Source organism: Gymnoscopelus microlampas (genome assembly GCF_963454915.1).
Source record: "Gymnoscopelus microlampas genome assembly, chromosome: 4".
Classification (NCBI taxonomy): Eukaryota; Metazoa; Chordata; class Actinopteri; order Myctophiformes; family Myctophidae; genus Gymnoscopelus; species Gymnoscopelus microlampas.
The window spans coordinates 5,138,625-5,161,834 of record NC_139941.1 but is presented as its reverse complement, the minus strand read 5'-3'; the positions used below and the strand labels follow the sequence as shown (position 1 = coordinate 5,161,834).

Here is a 23,210-nt window from a genome sequence, read left to right as displayed (position 1 = left end):
GACCCCCTACTACCTTATGCTGCCTTATTAATGACTCCCTTACCGCTGACGATACAGGTGGTGGTTACACCTGTTGCAGCCCCGGTGGCCCAATGGATAAGGCACTGGCCTCCTAAGCCAGGGATTGTGGGTTCGAGTCCCACCTGGGGTGACTGATAGCAGAGTGGCGCAGCGGAAGCGTGCTGGGCCCATAACCCAGAGGTCGATGGATCGAAACCATCCTCTGCTAACCCGGTTTTAATCTAGAAAAGTGCGCTCCACTGCAGATCTCTGCCAGGCTGGGCTGTCTATACCCAGTGACATGTCAGTCGTGGGGGGCAACCATCAAGACGAGAGGAAGCTTTGGTGCCTCCAATGGGCCGAATTGAAAGCAGTTTAGGATATGTGCTCTATAGAGACCCCTGAACATGGTCCTTTGGTGAGTTTATTTTGCTCCCTTAATACTGACTCCCTATGACCTTATATGCAGCCTCAATACTGACTACCTTATTGCTGACTCCATACTGCCTTATACAGCCTTATTATTGACTCCCTACTGCCTTATGTTGCCTTATTGCTGACCCCATTGGCTTATGCTGCCTTATTACTGATTCCATAAAGCCTTATGCAGCATTCTTTCTGCGTTATTACTGAATCCCTACTGCCTTATGCACCCATATTACTGCGTTATCACTGACTCTATAGTGCCGTATGCAGCCTTATTATTGACTCCCTAATGCTTTATGAGGCCTTATTACTGCGTTGTTACTGACTCTCTAATGCCTCATGCAGCCATGTTACTGCGTTATGACTGGCTCCATATTGCCTCATGCAGCCTTATTACTACTGCTGCCTTATGCTGTCTTATTACTGACATCCCTACTGCCTTATGCAGCCTTATTACTGCCTTATTACTGAATACATACAGCCTTACGCAGCCTTATTACAGCGTTATTATTGACTCCCTACTGCGTTTTAAAGCCTTATTACTGCCTCCATATTGCCTTATGCAGTCTTATTACTGTAATCCTACTGCCTTATAGTATCTTTCCACCACTGCCTCTTTCTCTCTCTCTTTCACTGACACCTCTGCTATAATGGTTTGTCCACATATGACTGAATGATCTCATTGTAGGAATGAACAAATGAACAGTACAATACAGGCTGTGGTGGCCCCTGTTGCAGCCCCGGTGGCCTAATGGATAAGGCACTGGCCTCCTAAGCCAGGGATTATGGGTTCGAGTCCCATCTGGGGTGACTGACAGCAGAGTGGCGCAGCGGAAGCGTGCTGGGCCCATAACCCAGAGGTCGATGGATCGAAACCATCCTCTGCTAATCCACTTTTAATCTAGAAAAGAGCGCTCCTCGGAGAACAAATCTCTGCCAGGCCCAGGCTGTTTGCCCAGGGATGTGTCAGTCGTGGATTGCAGCCACCAGGACACGAGGACGCCGCAGGGGAATGAATTTGCATTTGTGGTGCCCCCGATGGGCAGAAGTGAAGAGAGTTTTGGAAGTGTGCTCTATAGAGATCCACCAACATGGTCCTTTGGTGAGTTTATTTTTGCTCCCTTATTACTGCCTTACCGCTGACCCCTACTACCTTATGCTGCCTTATTAATGACTCCCTTACCGCTGACGATACAGGTGGTGGTTACACCTGTTGCAGCCCCGGTGGCCCAATGGATAAGGCACTGGCCTCCTAAGCCAGGGATTGTGGGTTCGAGTCCCACCTGGGGTGACTGATAGCAGAGTGGCGCAGCGGAAGCGTGCTGGGCCCATAACCCAGAGGTCGATGGATCGAAACCATCCTCTGCTAACCCGGTTTTAATCTAGAAAAGTGCGCTCCACTGCAGATCTCTGCCAGGCTGGGCTGTCTATACCCAGTGACATGTCAGTCGTGGGGTGCAACCATCAAGACAAGAGGAAGCTTTGGGGGGCACGTTTGCATTGGTGGTGCCTCCAATGGGCCGAATTGAAAGCAGTTTCGGATGTGCTCTATAGAGACCCCTGAACATGGTCCTTTGGTGAGTTTATTTTGCTCCCTTAATACTGACTCCCTTCTGCCTTATGCAGCCTTAATACTACTTTATTGCTGACTCCATACTGCCTTATACAGCCTTATTATTGACTCCCTACTGCCTTATGTTGCCTTATTGCTGACCCCATTGGCTTATGCTGCCTTATTACTGATTCCATAAAGCCTTATGCAGCATTCTTTCTGCGTTATTACTGAATCCCTACTGCCTTATGCACCCATATTACTGCGTTATCACTGACTCTATAGTGCCGTATGCAGCCTTATTATTGACTCCCTAATGCTTTATGAGGCCTTATTACTGCGTTGTTACTGACTCTCTAATGCCTCATGCAGCCATGTTACTGCGTTATGACTGGCTCCATATTGCCTCATGCAGCCTTATTACTACTGCTGCCTTATGCTGTCTTATTACTGACATCCCTACTGTCTTATGCAGCCTTATTACTGCCTTATTACTGAATACATACAGCCTTACGCAGCCTTATTACAGCGTTATTATTGACTCCCTACTGCCTTTTAAAGCCTTATTACTGCCTCCATATTGCCTTATGCAGCCTTATTACTGTAATCCTACTGCCTTATAGTATCTTTCCACCACTGCCTCTTTCTCTCTCTCTTTCACTGACACCTCTGCTATAATGGTTTGTCCACATATGACTGAATGATCTCATTGTAGGAATGAACAAATGAACAGTACAATACAGGCTGTGGTGGCCCCTGTTGCAGCCCCGGTGGCCTAATGGATAAGGCACTGGCCTCCTAAGCCAGGGATTATGGGTTCGAGTCCCATCTGGGGTGACTGACAGCAGAGTGGCGCAGCGGAAGCGTGCTGGGCCCATAACCCAGAGGTCGATGGATTGAAACCATCCTCTGCTAATCCACTTTTAATCTAGAAAAGAGCGCTCCTCGGAGAACAAATCTCTGCCAGGCCCAGGCTGTTTGCCCAGGGATGTGTCAGTCGTGGGGTGCAGCCACCAGGACACGAGGACGCCGCAGGGGAATGAATTTGCATTTGTGGTGCCCCCGATGGGCAGAAGTGAAAAGAGTTTTGGACGTGTGCTCTATAGAGATCCCCCAACATGGTCCTTTGGTGAGTTTACTTTTGCTCCCTTATTACTGCCTTACCGCTGACCCCCCACCTTATGCTGCCTTATTAATGACTCCCTTACCGCTGACGATACAGGTGGTGGTTACACCTGTTGCAGCCCCGGTGGCCCAATGGATAAGGCACTGGCCTCCTAAGCCAGGGATTGTGGGTTCGAGTCCCACCTGGGGTGACTGATAGCAGAGTGGCGCAGCGGAAGCGTGCTGGGCCCATAACCCAGAGGTCGATGGATCGAAACCATCCTCTGCTAACCCGGTTTTAATCTAGAAAAGTGCGCTCCACTGCAGATCTCTGCCAGGCTGGGCTGTCTATACCCAGTGACATGTCAGTCGTGGGGTGCAACCATCAAGACAAGAGGAAGCTTTGGGGGGCACGTTTGCATTGGTGATGCCGCCAATGGGCCGAATTGAAAGCAGTTTCGGATGTGTGCTCTATAGAGACCCCTGAACATGGTCCTTTGGTGAGTTTATTTTGCTCCCTTAATACTGACTCCCTTCTGCCTTATGCAGCCTTAATACTACTTTATTGCTGACTCCATACTGCCTTATACAGCCTTATTATTGACTCCCTACTGCCTTATGTTGCCTTATTGCTGACCCCTTTGGCTTATGCTGCCTTATTACTGATTCCATAAAGTTTTATGCAGCATTCTTTCTGCGTTATTACTGAATCCCTACTGCCTTATGCACCCTTATTACTGCGTTATCACTGGCTCTATAGCGCCGTATGCAGCCTTATTATTGACTCCCTAATGCTTTATGAGGCCTTATTACTGCGTTGTTACTGACTCTCTAATGCCTCATGCAGCCATGTTACTGCGTTATGACTGGCTCCATATTGCCTCATGCAGCCTTATTACTACTGCTGCCTTATGCTGTCTTATTACTGACATCCCTACTGCCTTATGCAGCCTTATTACTGCCTTATTACTGAATACATACAGCCTTACGCAGCCTTATTACAGCGTTATTATTGACTCCCTACTGCCTTTTAAAGCCTTATTACTGCCTCCATATTGCCTTATGCAGCCTTATTACTGTAATCCTACTGCCTTATAGTATCTTTCCACCACTGCCTCTTTCTCTCTCTCTTTCACTGACACCTCTGCTATAATGGTTTGTCCACATATGACTGAATGATCTCATTGTAGGAATGAACAAATGAACAGTACAATACAGGCTGTGGTGGCTCCTGTTGCAGCCCCGGTGGCCTAATCGATAAGGCACTGGCCTCCTAAACCAGGGATTATGGGTTCGAGTCCCATCTGGGGTGACTGACAGCAGAGTGGCGCAGCGGAAGCGTGCTGGGCCCATAACCCAGAGGTCGATGGATCGAAACCATCCTCTGCTAATCCACTTTTAATCTAGAAAAGAGCGCTCCTCGGAGAACAAATCTCTGCCAGGCCCAGGCTGTTTGCCCAGGGATGTGTCAGTCGTGGAGTGCAGCCACCAGGACACGAGGACGCCGCAGGGGAATGAATTTGCATTTGTGGTGCCCCCGATGGGCAGAAGTGAAGAGAGTTTTGGAAGTGTGCTCTATAGAGATCCCCCAACATGGTCCTTTGGTGAGTTTATTTTTGCTCCCTTATTACTGCCTTACCGCTGACCCCCTACTACCTTATGCTGCCTTATTAATGACTCCCTTACCGCTGACGATACAGGTGGTGGTTACACCTGTTGCAGCCCCGGTGGCCCAATGGATAAGGCACTGGCCTCCTAAGCCAGGGATTGTGGGTTCGAGTCCCACCTGGGGTGACTGATAGCAGAGTGGCGCAGCGGAAGCGTGCTGGGCCCATAACCCAGAGGTCGATGGATCGAAACCATCCTCTGCTAACCCGGTTTTAATCTAGAAAAGTGCGCTCCACTGCAGATCTCTGCCAGGCTGGGCTGTCTATACCCAGTGACATGTCAGTCGTGGGGGGCAACCATCAAGACGAGAGGAAGCTTTGGTGCCTCCAATGGGCCGAATTGAAAGCAGTTTAGGATATGTGCTCTATAGAGACCCCTGAACATGGTCCTTTGGTGAGTTTATTTTGCTCCCTTAATACTGACTCCCTATGACCTTATATGCAGCCTCAATACTGACTACCTTATTGCTGACTCCATACTGCCTTATACAGCCTTATTATTGACTCCCTACTGCCTTATGTTGCCTTATTGCTGACCCCATTGGCTTATGCTGCCTTATTACTGATTCCATAAAGCCTTATGCAGCATTCTTTCTGCGTTATTACTGAATCCCTACTGCCTTATGCACCCATATTACTGCGTTATCACTGACTCTATAGTGCCGTATGCAGCCTTATTATTGACTCCCTAATGCTTTATGAGGCCTTATTACTGCGTTGTTACTGACTCTCTAATGCCTCATGCAGCCATGTTACTGCGTTATGACTGGCTCCATATTGCCTCATGCAGCCTTATTACTACTGCTGCCTTATGCTGTCTTATTACTGACATCCCTACTGCCTTATGCAGCCTTATTACTGCCTTATTACTGAATACATACAGCCTTACGCAGCCTTATTACAGCGTTATTATTGACTCCCTACTGCGTTTTAAAGCCTTATTACTGCCTCCATATTGCCTTATGCAGTCTTATTACTGTAATCCTACTGCCTTATAGTATCTTTCCACCACTGCCTCTTTCTCTCTCTCTTTCACTGACACCTCTGCTATAATGGTTTGTCCACATATGACTGAATGATCTCATTGTAGGAATGAACAAATGAACAGTACAATACAGGCTGTGGTGGCCCCTATTGCAGCCCCGGTGGCCTAATGGATAAGGCACTGGCCTCCTAAGCCAGGGATTATGGGTTCGAGTCCCATCTGGGGTGACTGACAGCAGAGTGGCGCAGCGACTCTGCAGAGTGGCGCAGCGGAAGCGTGCTGGGCCCATAACCCAGAGGTCGATGGATCGAAACCATCCTCTGCAGACCTGGTTTTAATCTAGAAAAGAGCGCTCCTCGGAGAACAAATCTCTGCCAGGCCCAGGCTGTTTGCCCAGGGATGTGTCAGTCGTGGGGTGCAGCCACCAGAACACGAGGACGCCACAGGGGAATGAGTTTGCATTTGTGGTGCCCCCGATGTGCAGAAGTGAAAAGAGTTTTGGACGTGTGCTCTATAGAGATCCCTCAACATGGTCCTTTGGTTAGTTTATTTTTGCTCCCATATTACTGCCTTACCGCTGACCCCCTACTACCTTATGCTGCCTTATTAATGACTCCCTTATCGCTGACGATACAGGTGGTGGTTACACCTGTTGCAGCCCCGGTGGCCCAATGGATAAGGCACTGGCCTCCTAAGCCAGGGATTGTGGGTTCGAGTCCCACCTGGGGTGACTGATAGCAGAGTGGCGCAGCGGAAGCGTGCTGGGCCCATAACCCAGAGGTCGATGGATCGAAACCATCCTCTGCTAACCCGGTTTTAATCTAGAAAAGTGCGCTCCACTGCAGATCTCTGCCAGGCTGGCCTGTCTATACCCAGTGACATGTCAGTCGTGGGGTGCAACCATCAAGACAAGAGGAAGCTTTGGGGGGCACGTTTGCATTGGTGGTGCCTCCAATGGGCCGAATTGAAAGCAGTTTCGGATGTGTGCTCTATAGAGACCCCTGAACATGGTCCTTTGGTGAGTTTATTTTGCTCCCTTAATACTGACTCCCTATGACCTTATATGCAGCCTCAATACTGACTCCCTTCTGCAGCCTTAATACTACCTTATTGCTGACTCCATACTGCCTTATACAGCCTTATTATTGACTCCCTATTTTCTTATGTTGCCTTATTGCTGACCCCATTGGCTTATGCTGCCTTATTACTGATTCCATAAAGCCTTATGCAGCATTCTTTCTGCGTTATTACTGAATCCCTACTGCCTTATGCACCCATATTACTGCGTTATCACTGACTCTATAGTGCCGTATGCAGCCTTATTATTGACTCCCTAATGCTTCATGAGGCCTTATTACTGCGTTGTTACTGACTCTCTAATGCCTCATGCAGCCATGTTACTGCGTTATGACTGGCTCCATATTGCCTCATGCAGCCTTATTACTACTGTTGCCTTATGCTGTCTTATTACTGACATCCCTACTGCCTTATGCAGCCTTATTACTGCCTTATTACTGAATACATACAGCCTTACGCAGCCTTATTACAGCGTTATTATTGACTCCCTACTGCCTTTTAAAGCCTTATTACTGCCTCCATATTGCCTTATGCAGCCTTATTACTGTAATCCTACTGCCTTATAGTATCTTTCCACCACTGCCTCTTTCTCTCTCTCTTTCACTGACACCTCTGCTATAATGGTTTGTCCACATATGACTGAATGATCTCATTGTAGGAATGAACAAATGAACAGTACAATACAGGCTGTGGTGGCCCCTGTTGCAGCCCCGGTGGCCTAATGGATAAGGCACTGGCCTCCTAAGCCAGGGATTATGGGTTCGAGTCCCATCTGGGGTGACTGACAGCAGAGTGGCGCAGCGACTCTGCAGAGTGGCGCAGCGGAAGCGTGCTGGGCCCATAACCCAGAGGTCGATGGATCGAAACCATCCTCTGCAGACCTGGTTTTAATCTAGAAAAGAGCGCTCCTCGGAGAACAAATCTCTGCCAGGCCCAGGCTGTTTGCCCAGGGATGTGTCAGTCGTGGGGTGCAGCCACCAGAACACGAGGACGCCACAGGGGAATGAGTTTGCATTTGTGGTGCCCCCGATGTGCAGAAGTGAAAAGAGTTTTGGACGTGTGCTCTATAGAGATCCCTCAACATGGTCCTTTGGTGAGTTTATTTTTGCTCCCATATTACTGCCTTACCGCTGACCCCCTACTACCTTATGCTGCCTTATTAATGACTCCCTTATCGCTGACGATACAGGTGGTGGTTACACCTGTTGCAGCCCCGGTGGCCCAATGGATAAGGCACTGGCCTCCTAAGCCAGGGATTGTGGGTTCGAGTCCCACCTGGGGTGACTGATAGCAGAGTGGCGCAGCGGAAGCGTGCTGGGCCCATAACCCAGAGGTCGATGGATCGAAACCATCCTCTGCTAACCTGGTTTTAATCTAGAAAAGTGCGCTCCACTGCAGATCTCTGCCAGGCTGGCCTGTCTATACCCAGTGACATGTCAGTCGTGGGGTGCAACCATCAAGACAAGAGGAAGCTTTGGGGGGCACGTTTGCATTGGTGGTGCCTCCAATGGGCCGAATTGAAAGCAGTTTCGGATGTGTGCTCTATAGAGACCCCTGAACATGGTCCTTTGGTGAGTTTATTTTGCTCCCTTAATACTGACTCCCTATGACCTTATATGCAGCCTCAATACTGACCCCCTTCTGCAGCCTTAATACTACCTTATTGCTGACTCCATACTGCCTTATACAGCCTTATTATTGACTCCCTATTTTCTTATGTTGCCTTATTGCTGACCCCATTGGCTTATGCTGCCTTATTACTGATTCCATAAAGCCTTATGCAGCATTCTTTCTGCGTTATTACTGAATCCCTACTGCCTTATGCACCCATATTACTGCGTTATCACTGACTCTATAGTGCCGTATGCAGCCTTATTATTGACTCCCTAATGCTTCATGAGGCCTTATTACTGCGTTGTTACTGACTCTCTAATGCCTCATGCAGCCATGTTACTGCGTTATGACTGGCTCCATATTGCCTCATGCAGCCTTATTACTACTGTTGCCTTATGCTGTCTTATTACTGACATCCCTACTGCCTTATGCAGCCTTATTACTGCCTTATTACTGAATACATACAGCCTTACGCAGCCTTATTACAGCGTTATTATTGACTCCCTACTGCCTTTTAAAGCCTTATTACTGCCTCCATATTGCCTTATGCAGCCTTATTACTGTAATCCTACTGCCTTATAGTATCTTTCCACCACTGCCTCTTTCTCTCTCTCTTTCACTGACACCTCTGCTATAATGGTTTGTCCACATATGACTGAATGATCTCATTGTAGGAATGAACAAATGAACAGTACAATACAGGCTGTGGTGGCCCCTGTTGCAGCCCCGGTGGCCTAATGGATAAGGCACTGGCCTCCTAAGCCAGGGATTATGGGTTCGAGTCCCATCTGGGGTGACTGACAGCAGAGTGGCGCAGCGGAAGCGTGCTGGGCCCATAACCCAGAGGTCGATGGATCGAAACCATCCTCTGCTAATCCACTTTTAATCTAGAAAAGAGCGCTCCTCGGAGAACAAATCTCTGCCAGGCCCAGGCTGTTTGCCCAGGGATGTGTCAGTCGTGGGGTGCAGCCACCAGGACACGAGGACGCCGCAGGGGAATGAATTTGCATTTGTGGTGCCCCCGATGGGCAGAAGTGAAAAGAGTTTTGGACGTGTGCTCTATAGAGATCCCCCAACATGGTCCTTTGGTGAGTTTACTTTTGCTCCCTTATTACTGCCTTACCGCTGACCCCCCACCTTATGCTGCCTTATTAATGACTCCCTTACCGCTGACGATACAGGTGGTGGTTACACCTGTTGCAGCCCCGGTGGCCCAATGGATAAGGCACTGGCCTCCTAAGCCAGGGATTGTGGGTTCGAGTCCCACCTGGGGTGACTGATAGCAGAGTGGCGCAGCGGAAGCGTGCTGGGCCCATAACCCAGAGGTCGATGGATCGAAACCATCCTCTGCAGACCTGGTTTTAATCTAGAAAAGAGCGCTCCTCGGAGAACAAATCTCTGCCAGGCCCAGGCTGTTTGCCCAGGGATGTGTCAGTCGTGGGGTGCAGCCACCAGAACACGAGGACGCCACAGGGGAATGAGTTTGCATTTGTGGTGCCCCCGATGTGCAGAAGTGAAAAGAGTTTTGGACGTGTGCTCTATAGAGATCCCTCAACATGGTCCTTTGGTGAGTTTATTTTTGCTCCCATATTACTGCCTTACCGCTGACCCCCTACTACCTTATGCTGCCTTATTAATGACTCCCTTATCGCTGACGATACAGGTGGTGGTTACACCTGTTGCAGCCCCGGTGGCCCAATGGATAAGGCACTGGCCTCCTAAGCCAGGGATTGTGGGTTCGAGTCCCACCTGGGGTGACTGATAGCAGAGTGGCGCAGCGGAAGCGTGCTGGGCCCATAACCCAGAGGTCGATGGATCGAAACCATCCTCTGCTAACCCGGTTTTAATCTAGAAAAGTGCGCTCCACTGCAGATCTCTGCCAGGCTGGCCTGTCTATACCCAGTGACATGTCAGTCGTGGGGTGCAACCATCAAGACAAGAGGAAGCTTTGGGGGGCACGTTTGCATTGGTGGTGCCTCCAATGGGCCGAATTGAAAGCAGTTTCGGATGTGCTCTATAGAGACCCCTGAACATGGTCCTTTGGTGAGTTTATTTTGCTCCCTTAATACTGACTCCCTTCTGCCTTATGCAGCCTTAATACTACTTTATTGCTGACTCCATACTGCTTTATACAGCCTTATTATTGACTCCCTACTGCCTTATGTTGCCTTATTGCTGACCCCATTGGCTTATGCTGCCTTATTACTGATTCCATAAAGCCTTATGCAGCATTCTTTCTGCGTTATTACTGAATCCCTACTGCCTTATGCACCCATATTACTGCGTTATCACTGACTCTATAGTGCCGTATGCAGCCTTATTATTGACTCCCTAATGCTTTATGAGGCCTTATTACTGCGTTGTTACTGACTCTCTAATGCCTCATGCAGCCATGTTACTGCGTTATGACTGGCTCCATATTGCCTCATGCAGCCTTATTACTACTGTTGCCTTATGCTGTCTTATTACTGACATCCCTACTGCCTTATGCAGCCTTATTACTGCCTTATTACTGAATACATACAGCCTTACGCAGCCTTATTACAGCGTTATTATTGACTCCCTACTGCCTTTTAAAGCCTTATTACTGCCTCCATATTGCCTTATGCAGCCTTATTACTGTAATCCTACTGCCTTATAGTATCTTTCCACCACTGCCTCTTTCTCTCTCTCTTTCACTGACACCTCTGCTATAATGGTTTGTCCACATATGACTGAATGATCTCATTGTAGGAATGAACAAATGAACAGTACAATACAGGCTGTGGTGGCCCCTGTTGCAGCCCCGGTGGCCTAATGGATAAGGCACTGGCCTCCTAAGCCAGGGATTATGGGTTCGAGTCCCATCTGGGGTGACTGACAGCAGAGTGGCGCAGCGGAAGCGTGCTGGGCCCATAACCCAGAGGTCGATGGATCGAAACCATCCTCTGCTAATCCACTTTTAATCTAGAAAAGAGCGCTCCTCGGAGAACAAATCTCTGCCAGGCCCAGGCTGTTTGCCCAGGGATGTGTCAGTCGTGGAGTGCAGCCACCAGGACACGAGGACGCCGCAGGGGAATGAATTTGCATTTGTGGTGCCCCCGATGGGCAGAAGTGAAGAGAGTTTTGGAAGTGTGCTCTATAGAGATCCCCCAACATGGTCCTTTGGTGAGTTTATTTTTGCTCCCTTATTACTGCCTTACCGCTGACCCCCTACTACCTTATGCTGCCTTATTAATGACTCCCTTACCGCTGACGATACAGGTGGTGGTTACACCTGTTGCAGCCCCGGTGGCCCAATGGATAAGGCACTGGCCTCCTAAGCCAGGGATTGTGGGTTCGAGTCCCACCTGGGGTGACTGATAGCAGAGTGGCGCAGCGGAAGCGTGCTGGGCCCATAACCCAGAGGTCGATGGATCGAAACCATCCTCTGCTAACCCGGTTTTAATCTAGAAAAGTGCGCTCCACTGCAGATCTCTGCCAGGCTGGGCTGTCTATACCCAGTGACATGTCAGTCGTGGGGGGCAACCATCAAGACGAGAGGAAGCTTTGGTGCCTCCAATGGGCCGAATTGAAAGCAGTTTAGGATATGTGCTCTATAGAGACCCCTGAACATGGTCCTTTGGTGAGTTTATTTTGCTCCCTTAATACTGACTCCCTATGACCTTATATGCAGCCTCAATACTGACTACCTTATTGCTGACTCCATACTGCCTTATACAGCCTTATTATTGACTCCCTACTGCCTTATGTTGCCTTATTGCTGACCCCATTGGCTTATGCTGCCTTATTACTGATTCCATAAAGCCTTATGCAGCATTCTTTCTGCGTTATTACTGAATCCCTACTGCCTTATGCACCCATATTACTGCGTTATCACTGACTCTATAGTGCCGTATGCAGCCTTATTATTGACTCCCTAATGCTTTATGAGGCCTTATTACTGCGTTGTTACTGACTCTCTAATGCCTCATGCAGCCATGTTACTGCGTTATGACTGGCTCCATATTGCCTCATGCAGCCTTATTACTACTGCTGCCTTATGCTGTCTTATTACTGACATCCCTACTGCCTTATGCAGCCTTATTACTGCCTTATTACTGAATACATACAGCCTTACGCAGCCTTATTACAGCGTTATTATTGACTCCCTACTGCGTTTTAAAGCCTTATTACTGCCTCCATATTGCCTTATGCAGTCTTATTACTGTAATCCTACTGCCTTATAGTATCTTTCCACCACTGCCTCTTTCTCTCTCTCTTTCACTGACACCTCTGCTATAATGGTTTGTCCACATATGACTGAATGATCTCATTGTAGGAATGAACAAATGAACAGTACAATACAGGCTGTGGTGGCCCCTATTGCAGCCCCGGTGGCCTAATGGATAAGGCACTGGCCTCCTAAGCCAGGGATTATGGGTTCGAGTCCCATCTGGGGTGACTGACAGCAGAGTGGCGCAGCGACTCTGCAGAGTGGCGCAGCGGAAGCGTGCTGGGCCCATAACCCAGAGGTCGATGGATCGAAACCATCCTCTGCAGACCTGGTTTTAATCTAGAAAAGAGCGCTCCTCGGAGAACAAATCTCTGCCAGGCCCAGGCTGTTTGCCCAGGGATGTGTCAGTCGTGGGGTGCAGCCACCAGAACACGAGGACGCCACAGGGGAATGAGTTTGCATTTGTGGTGCCCCCGATGTGCAGAAGTGAAAAGAGTTTTGGACGTGTGCTCTATAGAGATCCCTCAACATGGTCCTTTGGTTAGTTTATTTTTGCTCCCATATTACTGCCTTACCGCTGACCCCCTACTACCTTATGCTGCCTTATTAATGACTCCCTTATCGCTGACGATACAGGTGGTGGTTACACCTGTTGCAGCCCCGGTGGCCCAATGGATAAGGCACTGGCCTCCTAAGCCAGGGATTGTGGGTTCGAGTCCCACCTGGGGTGACTGATAGCAGAGTGGCGCAGCGGAAGCGTGCTGGGCCCATAACCCAGAGGTCGATGGATCGAAACCATCCTCTGCTAACCCGGTTTTAATCTAGAAAAGTGCGCTCCACTGCAGATCTCTGCCAGGCTGGCCTGTCTATACCCAGTGACATGTCAGTCGTGGGGTGCAACCATCAAGACAAGAGGAAGCTTTGGGGGGCACGTTTGCATTGGTGGTGCCTCCAATGGGCCGAATTGAAAGCAGTTTCGGATGTGTGCTCTATAGAGACCCCTGAACATGGTCCTTTGGTGAGTTTATTTTGCTCCCTTAATACTGACTCCCTATGACCTTATATGCAGCCTCAATACTGACTCCCTTCTGCAGCCTTAATACTACCTTATTGCTGACTCCATACTGCCTTATACAGCCTTATTATTGACTCCCTATTTTCTTATGTTGCCTTATTGCTGACCCCATTGGCTTATGCTGCCTTATTACTGATTCCATAAAGCCTTATGCAGCATTCTTTCTGCGTTATTACTGAATCCCTACTGCCTTATGCACCCATATTACTGCGTTATCACTGACTCTATAGTGCCGTATGCAGCCTTATTATTGACTCCCTAATGCTTCATGAGGCCTTATTACTGCGTTGTTACTGACTCTCTAATGCCTCATGCAGCCATGTTACTGCGTTATGACTGGCTCCATATTGCCTCATGCAGCCTTATTACTACTGTTGCCTTATGCTGTCTTATTACTGACATCCCTACTGCCTTATGCAGCCTTATTACTGCCTTATTACTGAATACATACAGCCTTACGCAGCCTTATTACAGCGTTATTATTGACTCCCTACTGCCTTTTAAAGCCTTATTACTGCCTCCATATTGCCTTATGCAGCCTTATTACTGTAATCCTACTGCCTTATAGTATCTTTCCACCACTGCCTCTTTCTCTCTCTCTTTCACTGACACCTCTGCTATAATGGTTTGTCCACATATGACTGAATGATCTCATTGTAGGAATGAACAAATGAACAGTACAATACAGGCTGTGGTGGCCCCTGTTGCAGCCCCGGTGGCCTAATGGATAAGGCACTGGCCTCCTAAGCCAGGGATTATGGGTTCGAGTCCCATCTGGGGTGACTGACAGCAGAGTGGCGCAGCGACTCTGCAGAGTGGCGCAGCGGAAGCGTGCTGGGCCCATAACCCAGAGGTCGATGGATCGAAACCATCCTCTGCAGACCTGGTTTTAATCTAGAAAAGAGCGCTCCTCGGAGAACAAATCTCTGCCAGGCCCAGGCTGTTTGCCCAGGGATGTGTCAGTCGTGGGGTGCAGCCACCAGAACACGAGGACGCCACAGGGGAATGAGTTTGCATTTGTGGTGCCCCCGATGTGCAGAAGTGAAAAGAGTTTTGGACGTGTGCTCTATAGAGATCCCTCAACATGGTCCTTTGGTGAGTTTATTTTTGCTCCCATATTACTGCCTTACCGCTGACCCCCTACTACCTTATGCTGCCTTATTAATGACTCCCTTATCGCTGACGATACAGGTGGTGGTTACACCTGTTGCAGCCCCGGTGGCCCAATGGATAAGGCACTGGCCTCCTAAGCCAGGGATTGTGGGTTCGAGTCCCACCTGGGGTGACTGATAGCAGAGTGGCGCAGCGGAAGCGTGCTGGGCCCATAACCCAGAGGTCGATGGATCGAAACCATCCTCTGCTAACCTGGTTTTAATCTAGAAAAGTGCGCTCCACTGCAGATCTCTGCCAGGCTGGCCTGTCTATACCCAGTGACATGTCAGTCGTGGGGTGCAACCATCAAGACAAGAGGAAGCTTTGGGGGGCACGTTTGCATTGGTGGTGCCTCCAATGGGCCGAATTGAAAGCAGTTTCGGATGTGTGCTCTATAGAGACCCCTGAACATGGTCCTTTGGTGAGTTTATTTTGCTCCCTTAATACTGACTCCCTATGACCTTATATGCAGCCTCAATACTGACCCCCTTCTGCAGCCTTAATACTACCTTATTGCTGACTCCATACTGCCTTATACAGCCTTATTATTGACTCCCTATTTTCTTATGTTGCCTTATTGCTGACCCCATTGGCTTATGCTGCCTTATTACTGATTCCATAAAGCCTTATGCAGCATTCTTTCTGCGTTATTACTGAATCCCTACTGCCTTATGCACCCATATTACTGCGTTATCACTGACTCTATAGTGCCGTATGCAGCCTTATTATTGACTCCCTAATGCTTCATGAGGCCTTATTACTGCGTTGTTACTGACTCTCTAATGCCTCATGCAGCCATGTTACTGCGTTATGACTGGCTCCATATTGCCTCATGCAGCCTTATTACTACTGTTGCCTTATGCTGTCTTATTACTGACATCCCTACTGCCTTATGCAGCCTTATTACTGCCTTATTACTGAATACATACAGCCTTACGCAGCCTTATTACAGCGTTATTATTGACTCCCTACTGCCTTTTAAAGCCTTATTACTGCCTCCATATTGCCTTATGCAGCCTTATTACTGTAATCCTACTGCCTTATAGTATCTTTCCACCACTGCCTCTTTCTCTCTCTCTTTCACTGACACCTCTGCTATAATGGTTTGTCCACATATGACTGAATGATCTCATTGTAGGAATGAACAAATGAACAGTACAATACAGGCTGTGGTGGCCCCTGTTGCAGCCCCGGTGGCCTAATGGATAAGGCACTGGCCTCCTAAGCCAGGGATTATGGGTTCGAGTCCCATCTGGGGTGACTGACAGCAGAGTGGCGCAGCGGAAGCGTGCTGGGCCCATAACCCAGAGGTCGATGGATCGAAACCATCCTCTGCTAATCCACTTTTAATCTAGAAAAGAGCGCTCCTCGGAGAACAAATCTCTGCCAGGCCCAGGCTGTTTGCCCAGGGATGTGTCAGTCGTGGGGTGCAGCCACCAGGACACGAGGACGCCGCAGGGGAATGAATTTGCATTTGTGGTGCCCCCGATGGGCAGAAGTGAAAAGAGTTTTGGACGTGTGCTCTATAGAGATCCCCCAACATGGTCCTTTGGTGAGTTTACTTTTGCTCCCTTATTACTGCCTTACCGCTGACCCCCCACCTTATGCTGCCTTATTAATGACTCCCTTACCGCTGACGATACAGGTGGTGGTTACACCTGTTGCAGCCCCGGTGGCCCAATGGATAAGGCACTGGCCTCCTAAGCCAGGGATTGTGGGTTCGAGTCCCACCTGGGGTGACTGATAGCAGAGTGGCGCAGCGGAAGCGTGCTGGGCCCATAACCCAGAGGTCGATGGATCGAAACCATCCTCTGCAGACCTGGTTTTAATCTAGAAAAGAGCGCTCCTCGGAGAACAAATCTCTGCCAGGCCCAGGCTGTTTGCCCAGGGATGTGTCAGTCGTGGGGTGCAGCCACCAGAACACGAGGACGCCACAGGGGAATGAGTTTGCATTTGTGGTGCCCCCGATGTGCAGAAGTGAAAAGAGTTTTGGACGTGTGCTCTATAGAGATCCCTCAACATGGTCCTTTGGTGAGTTTATTTTTGCTCCCATATTACTGCCTTACCGCTGACCCCCTACTACCTTATGCTGCCTTATTAATGACTCCCTTATCGCTGACGATACAGGTGGTGGTTACACCTGTTGCAGCCCCGGTGGCCCAATGGATAAGGCACTGGCCTCCTAAGCCAGGGATTGTGGGTTCGAGTCCCACCTGGGGTGACTGATAGCAGAGTGGCGCAGCGGAAGCGTGCTGGGCCCATAACCCAGAGGTCGATGGATCGAAACCATCCTCTGCTAACCCGGTTTTAATCTAGAAAAGTGCGCTCCACTGCAGATCTCTGCCAGGCTGGCCTGTCTATACCCAGTGACATGTCAGTCGTGGGGTGCAACCATCAAGACAAGAGGAAGCTTTGGGGGGCACGTTTGCATTGATGGTGCCTCCAATGGGCCGAATTGAAAGCAGTTTCGGATGTGCTCTATAGAGACCCCTGAACATGGTCCTTTGGTGAGTTTATTTTGCTCCCTTAATACTGACTCCCTTCTGCCTTATGCAGCCTTAATACTACTTTATTGCTGACTCCATACTGCTTTATACAGCCTTATTATTGACTCCCTACTGCCTTATGTTGCCTTATTGCTGACCCCATTGGCTTATGCTGCCTTATTACTGATTCCATAAAGCCTTATGCAGCATTCTTTCTGCGTTATTACTGAATCCCTACTGCCTTATGCACCCATATTACTGCGTTATCACTGACTCTATAGTGCCGTATGCAGCCTTATTATTGACTCCCTAATGCTTCATGAGGCCTTATTACTGCGTTGTTACTGACTCTCTAATGCCTCATGCAGCCATGTTACTGCGTTATGACTGGCTCCATATTGCCTCATGCAGCCTTATTACTACTGTTGCCTTATGCTGTCTTATTACTGACATCCCTACTGCCTTATGCAGCCTTATTACTGCCTTATTACTGAATACATACAGCCTTACGCAGCCTTATTACAGCGTTATTATTGACTCCCTACTGCCTTTTAAAGCCTTATTACTGCCTCCATATTGCCTTATGCAGCCTTATTACTGTAATCCTACTGCCTTATAGTATCTTTCCACCACTGCCTCTTTCTCTCTCTCTTTCACTGACACCTCTGCTATAATGGTTTGTCCACATATGACTGAATGATCTCATTGTAGGAATGAACAAATGAACAGTACAATACAGGCTGTGGTGGCCCCTGTTGCAGCCCCGGTGGCCTAATGGATAAGGCACTGGCCTCCTAAGCCAGGGATTATGGGTTCGAGTCCCATCTGGGGTGACTGACAGCAGAGTGGCGCAGCGGAAGCGTGCTGGGCCCATAACCCAGAGGTCGATGGATCGAAACCATCCTCTGCTAATCCACTTTTAATCTAGAAAAGAGCGCTCCTCGGAGAACAAATCTCTGCCAGGCCCAGGCTGTTTGCCCAGGGATGTGTCAGTCGTGGGGTGCAGCCACCAGGACACGAGGACGCCGCAGGGGAATGAATTTGCATTTGTGGTGCCCCCGATGGGCAGAAGTGAAAAGAGTTTTGGACGTGTGCTCTATAGAGATCCCCCAACATGGTCCTTTGGTGAGTTTACTTTTGCTCCCTTATTACTGCCTTACCGCTGACCCCCCACCTTATGCTGCCTTATTAATGACTCCCTTACCGCTGACGATACAGGTGGTGGTTACACCTGTTGCAGCCCCGGTGGCCCAATGGATAAGGCACTGGCCTCCTAAGCCAGGGATTGTGGGTTCGAGTCCCACCTGGGGTGACTGATAGCAGAGTGGCGCAGCGGAAGCGTGCTGGGCCCATAACCCAGAGGTCGATGGATCGAAACCATCCTCTGCAGACCTGGTTTTAATCTAGAAAAGAGCGCTCCTCGGAGAACAAATCTCTGCCAGGCCCAGGCTGTTTGCCCAGGGATGTGTCAGTCGTGGGGTGCAGCCACCAGAACACGAGGACGCCACAGGGGAATGAGTTTGCATTTGTGGTGCCCCCGATGTGCAGAAGTGAAAAGAGTTTTGGACGTGTGCTCTATAGAGATCCCTCAACATGGTCCTTTGGTGAGTTTATTTTTGCTCCCATATTACTGCCTTACCGCTGACCCCCTACTACCTTATGCTGCCTTATTAATGACTCCCTTATCGCTGACGATACAGGTGGTGGTTACACCTGTTGCAGCCCCGGTGGCCCAATGGATAAGGCACTGGCCTCCTAAGCCAGGGATTGTGGGTTCGAGTCCCACCTGGGGTGACTGATAGCAGAGTGGCGCAGCGGAAGCGTGCTGGGCCCATAACCCAGAGGTCGATGGATCGAAACCATCCTCTGCTAACCCGGTTTTAATCTAGAAAAGTGCGCTCCACTGCAGATCTCTGCCAGGCTGGCCTGTCTATACCCAGTGACATGTCAGTCGTGGGGTGCAACCATCAAGACAAGAGGAAGCTTTGGGGGGCACGTTTGCATTGGTGGTGCCTCCAATGGGCCGAATTGAAAGCAGTTTCGGATGTGCTCTATAGAGACCCCTGAACATGGTCCTTTGGTGAGTTTATTTTGCTCCCTTAATACTGACTCCCTTCTGCCTTATGCAGCCTTAATACTACTTTATTGCTGACTCCATACTGCTTTATACAGCCTTATTATTGACTCCCTACTGCCTTATGTTGCCTTATTGCTGACCCCATTGGCTTATGCTGCCTTATTACTGATTCCATAAAGCCTTATGCAGCATTCTTTCTGCGTTATTACTGAATCCCTACTGCCTTATGCACCCATATTACTGCGTTATCACTGACTCTATAGTGCCGTATGCAGCCTTATTATTGACTCCCTAATGCTTTATGAGGCCTTATTACTGCGTTGTTACTGACTCTCTAATGCCTCATGCAGCCATGTTACTGCGTTATGACTGGCTCCATATTGCCTCATGCAGCCTTATTACTACTGTTGCCTTATGCTGTCTTATTACTGACATCCCTACTGCCTTATGCAGCCTTATTACTGCCTTATTACTGAATACATACAGCCTTACGCAGCCTTATTACAGCGTTATTATTGACTCCCTACTGCCTTTTAAAGCCTTATTACTGCCTCCATATTGCCTTATGCAGCCTTATTACTGTAATCCTACTGCCTTATAGTATCTTTCCACCACTGCCTCTTTCTCTCTCTCTTTCACTGACACCTCTGCTATAATGGTTTGTCCACATATGACTGAATGATCTCATTGTAGGAATGAACAAATGAACAGTACAATACAGGCTGTGGTGGCCCCTGTTGCAGCCCCGGTGGCCTAATGGATAAGGCACTGGCCTCCTAAGCCAGGGATTATGGGTTCGAGTCCCATCTGGGGTGACTGACAGCAGAGTGGCGCAGCGGAAGCGTGCTGGGCCCATAACCCAGAGGTCGATGGATCGAAACCATCCTCTGCTAATCCACTTTTAATCTAGAAAAGAGCGCTCCTCGGAGAACAAATCTCTGCCAGGCCCAGGCTGTTTGCCCAGGGATGTGTCAGTCGTGGGGTGCAGCCACCAGGACACGAGGACGCCGCAGGGGAATGAATTTGCATTTGTGGTGCCCCCGATGGGCAGAAGTGAAAAGAGTTTTGGACGTGTGCTCTATAGAGATCCCCCAACATGGTCCTTTGGTGAGTTTACTTTTGCTCCCTTATTACTGCCTTACCGCTGACCCCCCACCTTATGCTGCCTTATTAATGACTCCCTTGCCGCTGACGATACAGGTGGTGGTTACACCTGTTGCAGCCCCGGTGGCCCAATGGATAAGGCACTGGCCTCCTAAGCCAGGGATTGTGGGTTCGAGTCCCACCTGGGGTGACTGATAGCAGAGTGGCGCAGCGGAAGCGTGCTGGGCCCATAACCCAGAGGTCGATGGATCGAAACCATCCTCTGCTAACCCGGTTTTAATCTAGAAAAGTGCGCTCCACTGCAGATCTCTGCCAGGCTGGGCTGTCTATACCCAGTGACATGTCAGTCGTGGGGGGCAACCATCAAGACGAGAGGAAGCTTTGGTGCCTCCAATGGGCCGAATTGAAAGCAGTTTAGGATGTGTGCTCTATAGAGACCCCTGAACATGGTCCTTTGGTGAGTTTATTTTGCTCCCTTAATACTGACTCCCTATGACCTTATATGCAGCCTCAATACTGACTACCTTATTGCTGACTCCATACTGCCTTATACAGCCTTATTATTGACTCCCTACTGCCTTATGTTGCCTTATTGCTGACCCCATTGGCTTATGCTGCCTTATTACTGATTCCATAAAGCCTTATGCAGCATTCTTTCTGCGTTATTACTGAATCCCTACTGCCTTATGCACCCATATTACTGCGTTATCACTGACTCTATAGTGCCGTATGCAGCCTTATTATTGACTCCCTAATGCTTTATGAGGCCTTATTACTGCGTTGTTACTGACTCTCTAATGCCTCATGCAGCCATGTTACTGCGTTATGACTGGCTCCATATTGCCTCATGCAGCCTTATTACTACTGCTGCCTTATGCTGTCTTATTACTGACATCCCTACTGCCTTATGCAGCCTTATTACTGCCTTATTACTGAATACATACAGCCTTACGCAGCCTTATTACAGCGTTATTATTGACTCCCTACTGCCTTTTAAAGCCTTATTACTGCCTCCATATTGCCTTATGCAGCCTTATTACTGTAATCCTACTGCCTTATAGTATCTTTCCACCACTGCCTCTTTCTCTCTCTCTTTCACTGACACCTCTGCTATAATGGTTTGTCCACATATGACTGAATGATCTCATTGTAGGAATGAACAAATGAACAGTACAATACAGGCTGTGGTGGCTCCTGTTGCAGCCCAGGTGGCCTAATGGATAAGGCACTGGCCTCCTAAACCAGGGATTTTGCGTTCGAGTCCCATCTGGGGCAATCTGGGAACCCATCGCCAAATGAAAAGGAAAAATCACACCCAGTGTGAAGTGGGTGGTTTGGTCACAGTGGTCATCACAGTGATGGAAGTGATTCACATTAAAAAAACATATAAAGTTTTTTTTAAGTGCATAGTCCTATTTATATAGACGGATTTCCGCGCGACGTCATCACAGAGCAGAATGCGCAATCTGCGCATGCTCGGGGAAAACTAATTGTTGCGCCGTTCACTCTGTTGTTATGTTCGGGAGTTAGCTAGCCATAATTAACTGCTATTATATACAAACAGATCCAACTTCCAACAAATCATTTTTATTGAGTAAACAAGGTATTACAAACTGCATAATTTAATCTACTTTCATTAAACCCGGTGAAGATCATTTCTTTTATGAATGGACATTTGACCAGAGCTGCTGCGGGTAATGGCGCCCTCTATAGGCTTAGTTGGCTTACCCCCTCCTCTGCGCGGTCATATCCTCTCAATGTTTACAAACATGAAACCCGTCTATAGGGATATGCACATGTGTCATGTGTTTCTAGCCAATCACAGTCCTGAATAGAGTCATGGTGGCCAATCACGGTGCAGGGTTAGGGGGGTACACTGGTGGCCAATCACAGCGCAGGGTTGGGGGGGTGCAATTGGGTCGATGTCCAAACCTCACATATAGGGGCGGTTGCACCACCCAAAAACAGCGCCCTCTGCTGTTTTTACTATCTCAGTACTAACGCAGAGCAGAATCTGTTCTTGAGAGGTTACATCTGGGGCAGGGACCCAGATGTAACCCTAACCCTCTACAAAGTTGCCCACCCCTGATCTGGGGTGACTGATAGCAGGGTGGATCAGAAACGCAATAATGGTATTCATCCCGATAGTGATCATTTGGTTGAGTCTAGCGAGATCGTCACTTGATTGGTGAGGTCTTGGTAGTGCAGTGTTGCATGGTGGGTACTAATAATAGAGTGATGTTTACAATCCAAAGCAGCAGCTCTGTGTGTTTACTGCATAGTTATAATATATCAATATCAATAATGCCCAGATTATTGACATACTAATATTAAATCAATATTGCAGACAAACTGCATTGATTCACTTTATTTCCTCCTTTCAGGTACAGTATTGTGTACCAGGCTTTATTGGGGTAGTGTGGGAATGTATTGTCTTGTTTTTATTATTTGTACATAACATAGTCTATTATTCTATGACAGACGTGTTGTGTGTTTGCTGTCTGTATTGTGGTGAGAACTGGCTAACGGACATGGTATGGATGTTATATTGGCTTTGTGTCAATGTTTGTTTTCGTGAATACTGTAGCTTCACAACGTGGCTGGCTATGAGAGTATAAACAGTGAAATGCGCGTATGCTAAGCTAACGAAGCTAACAGTCTTAACGTCCAGTAACATAGTTCATTCACTGAAGAGT

General features: G+C 48.6%; 1 protein-coding gene across 1 annotated transcript in view; it reads left to right on the top strand.

The window, feature by feature from the left end:
- Positions 1–22,868: 22,868 nt before the first annotated feature.
- Positions 22,869–23,210, top strand: part of LOC311044352 (uncharacterized protein) — a 202,793-nt gene continuing 202,451 nt past the window's right edge. Inside the window, exon 1 of the mRNA XM_084055852.1 lies at positions 22,869–22,898. The gene's annotated coding sequence lies outside the window, so the exon portion shown is untranslated. The remainder of the gene's footprint in view (positions 22,899–23,210) is intronic.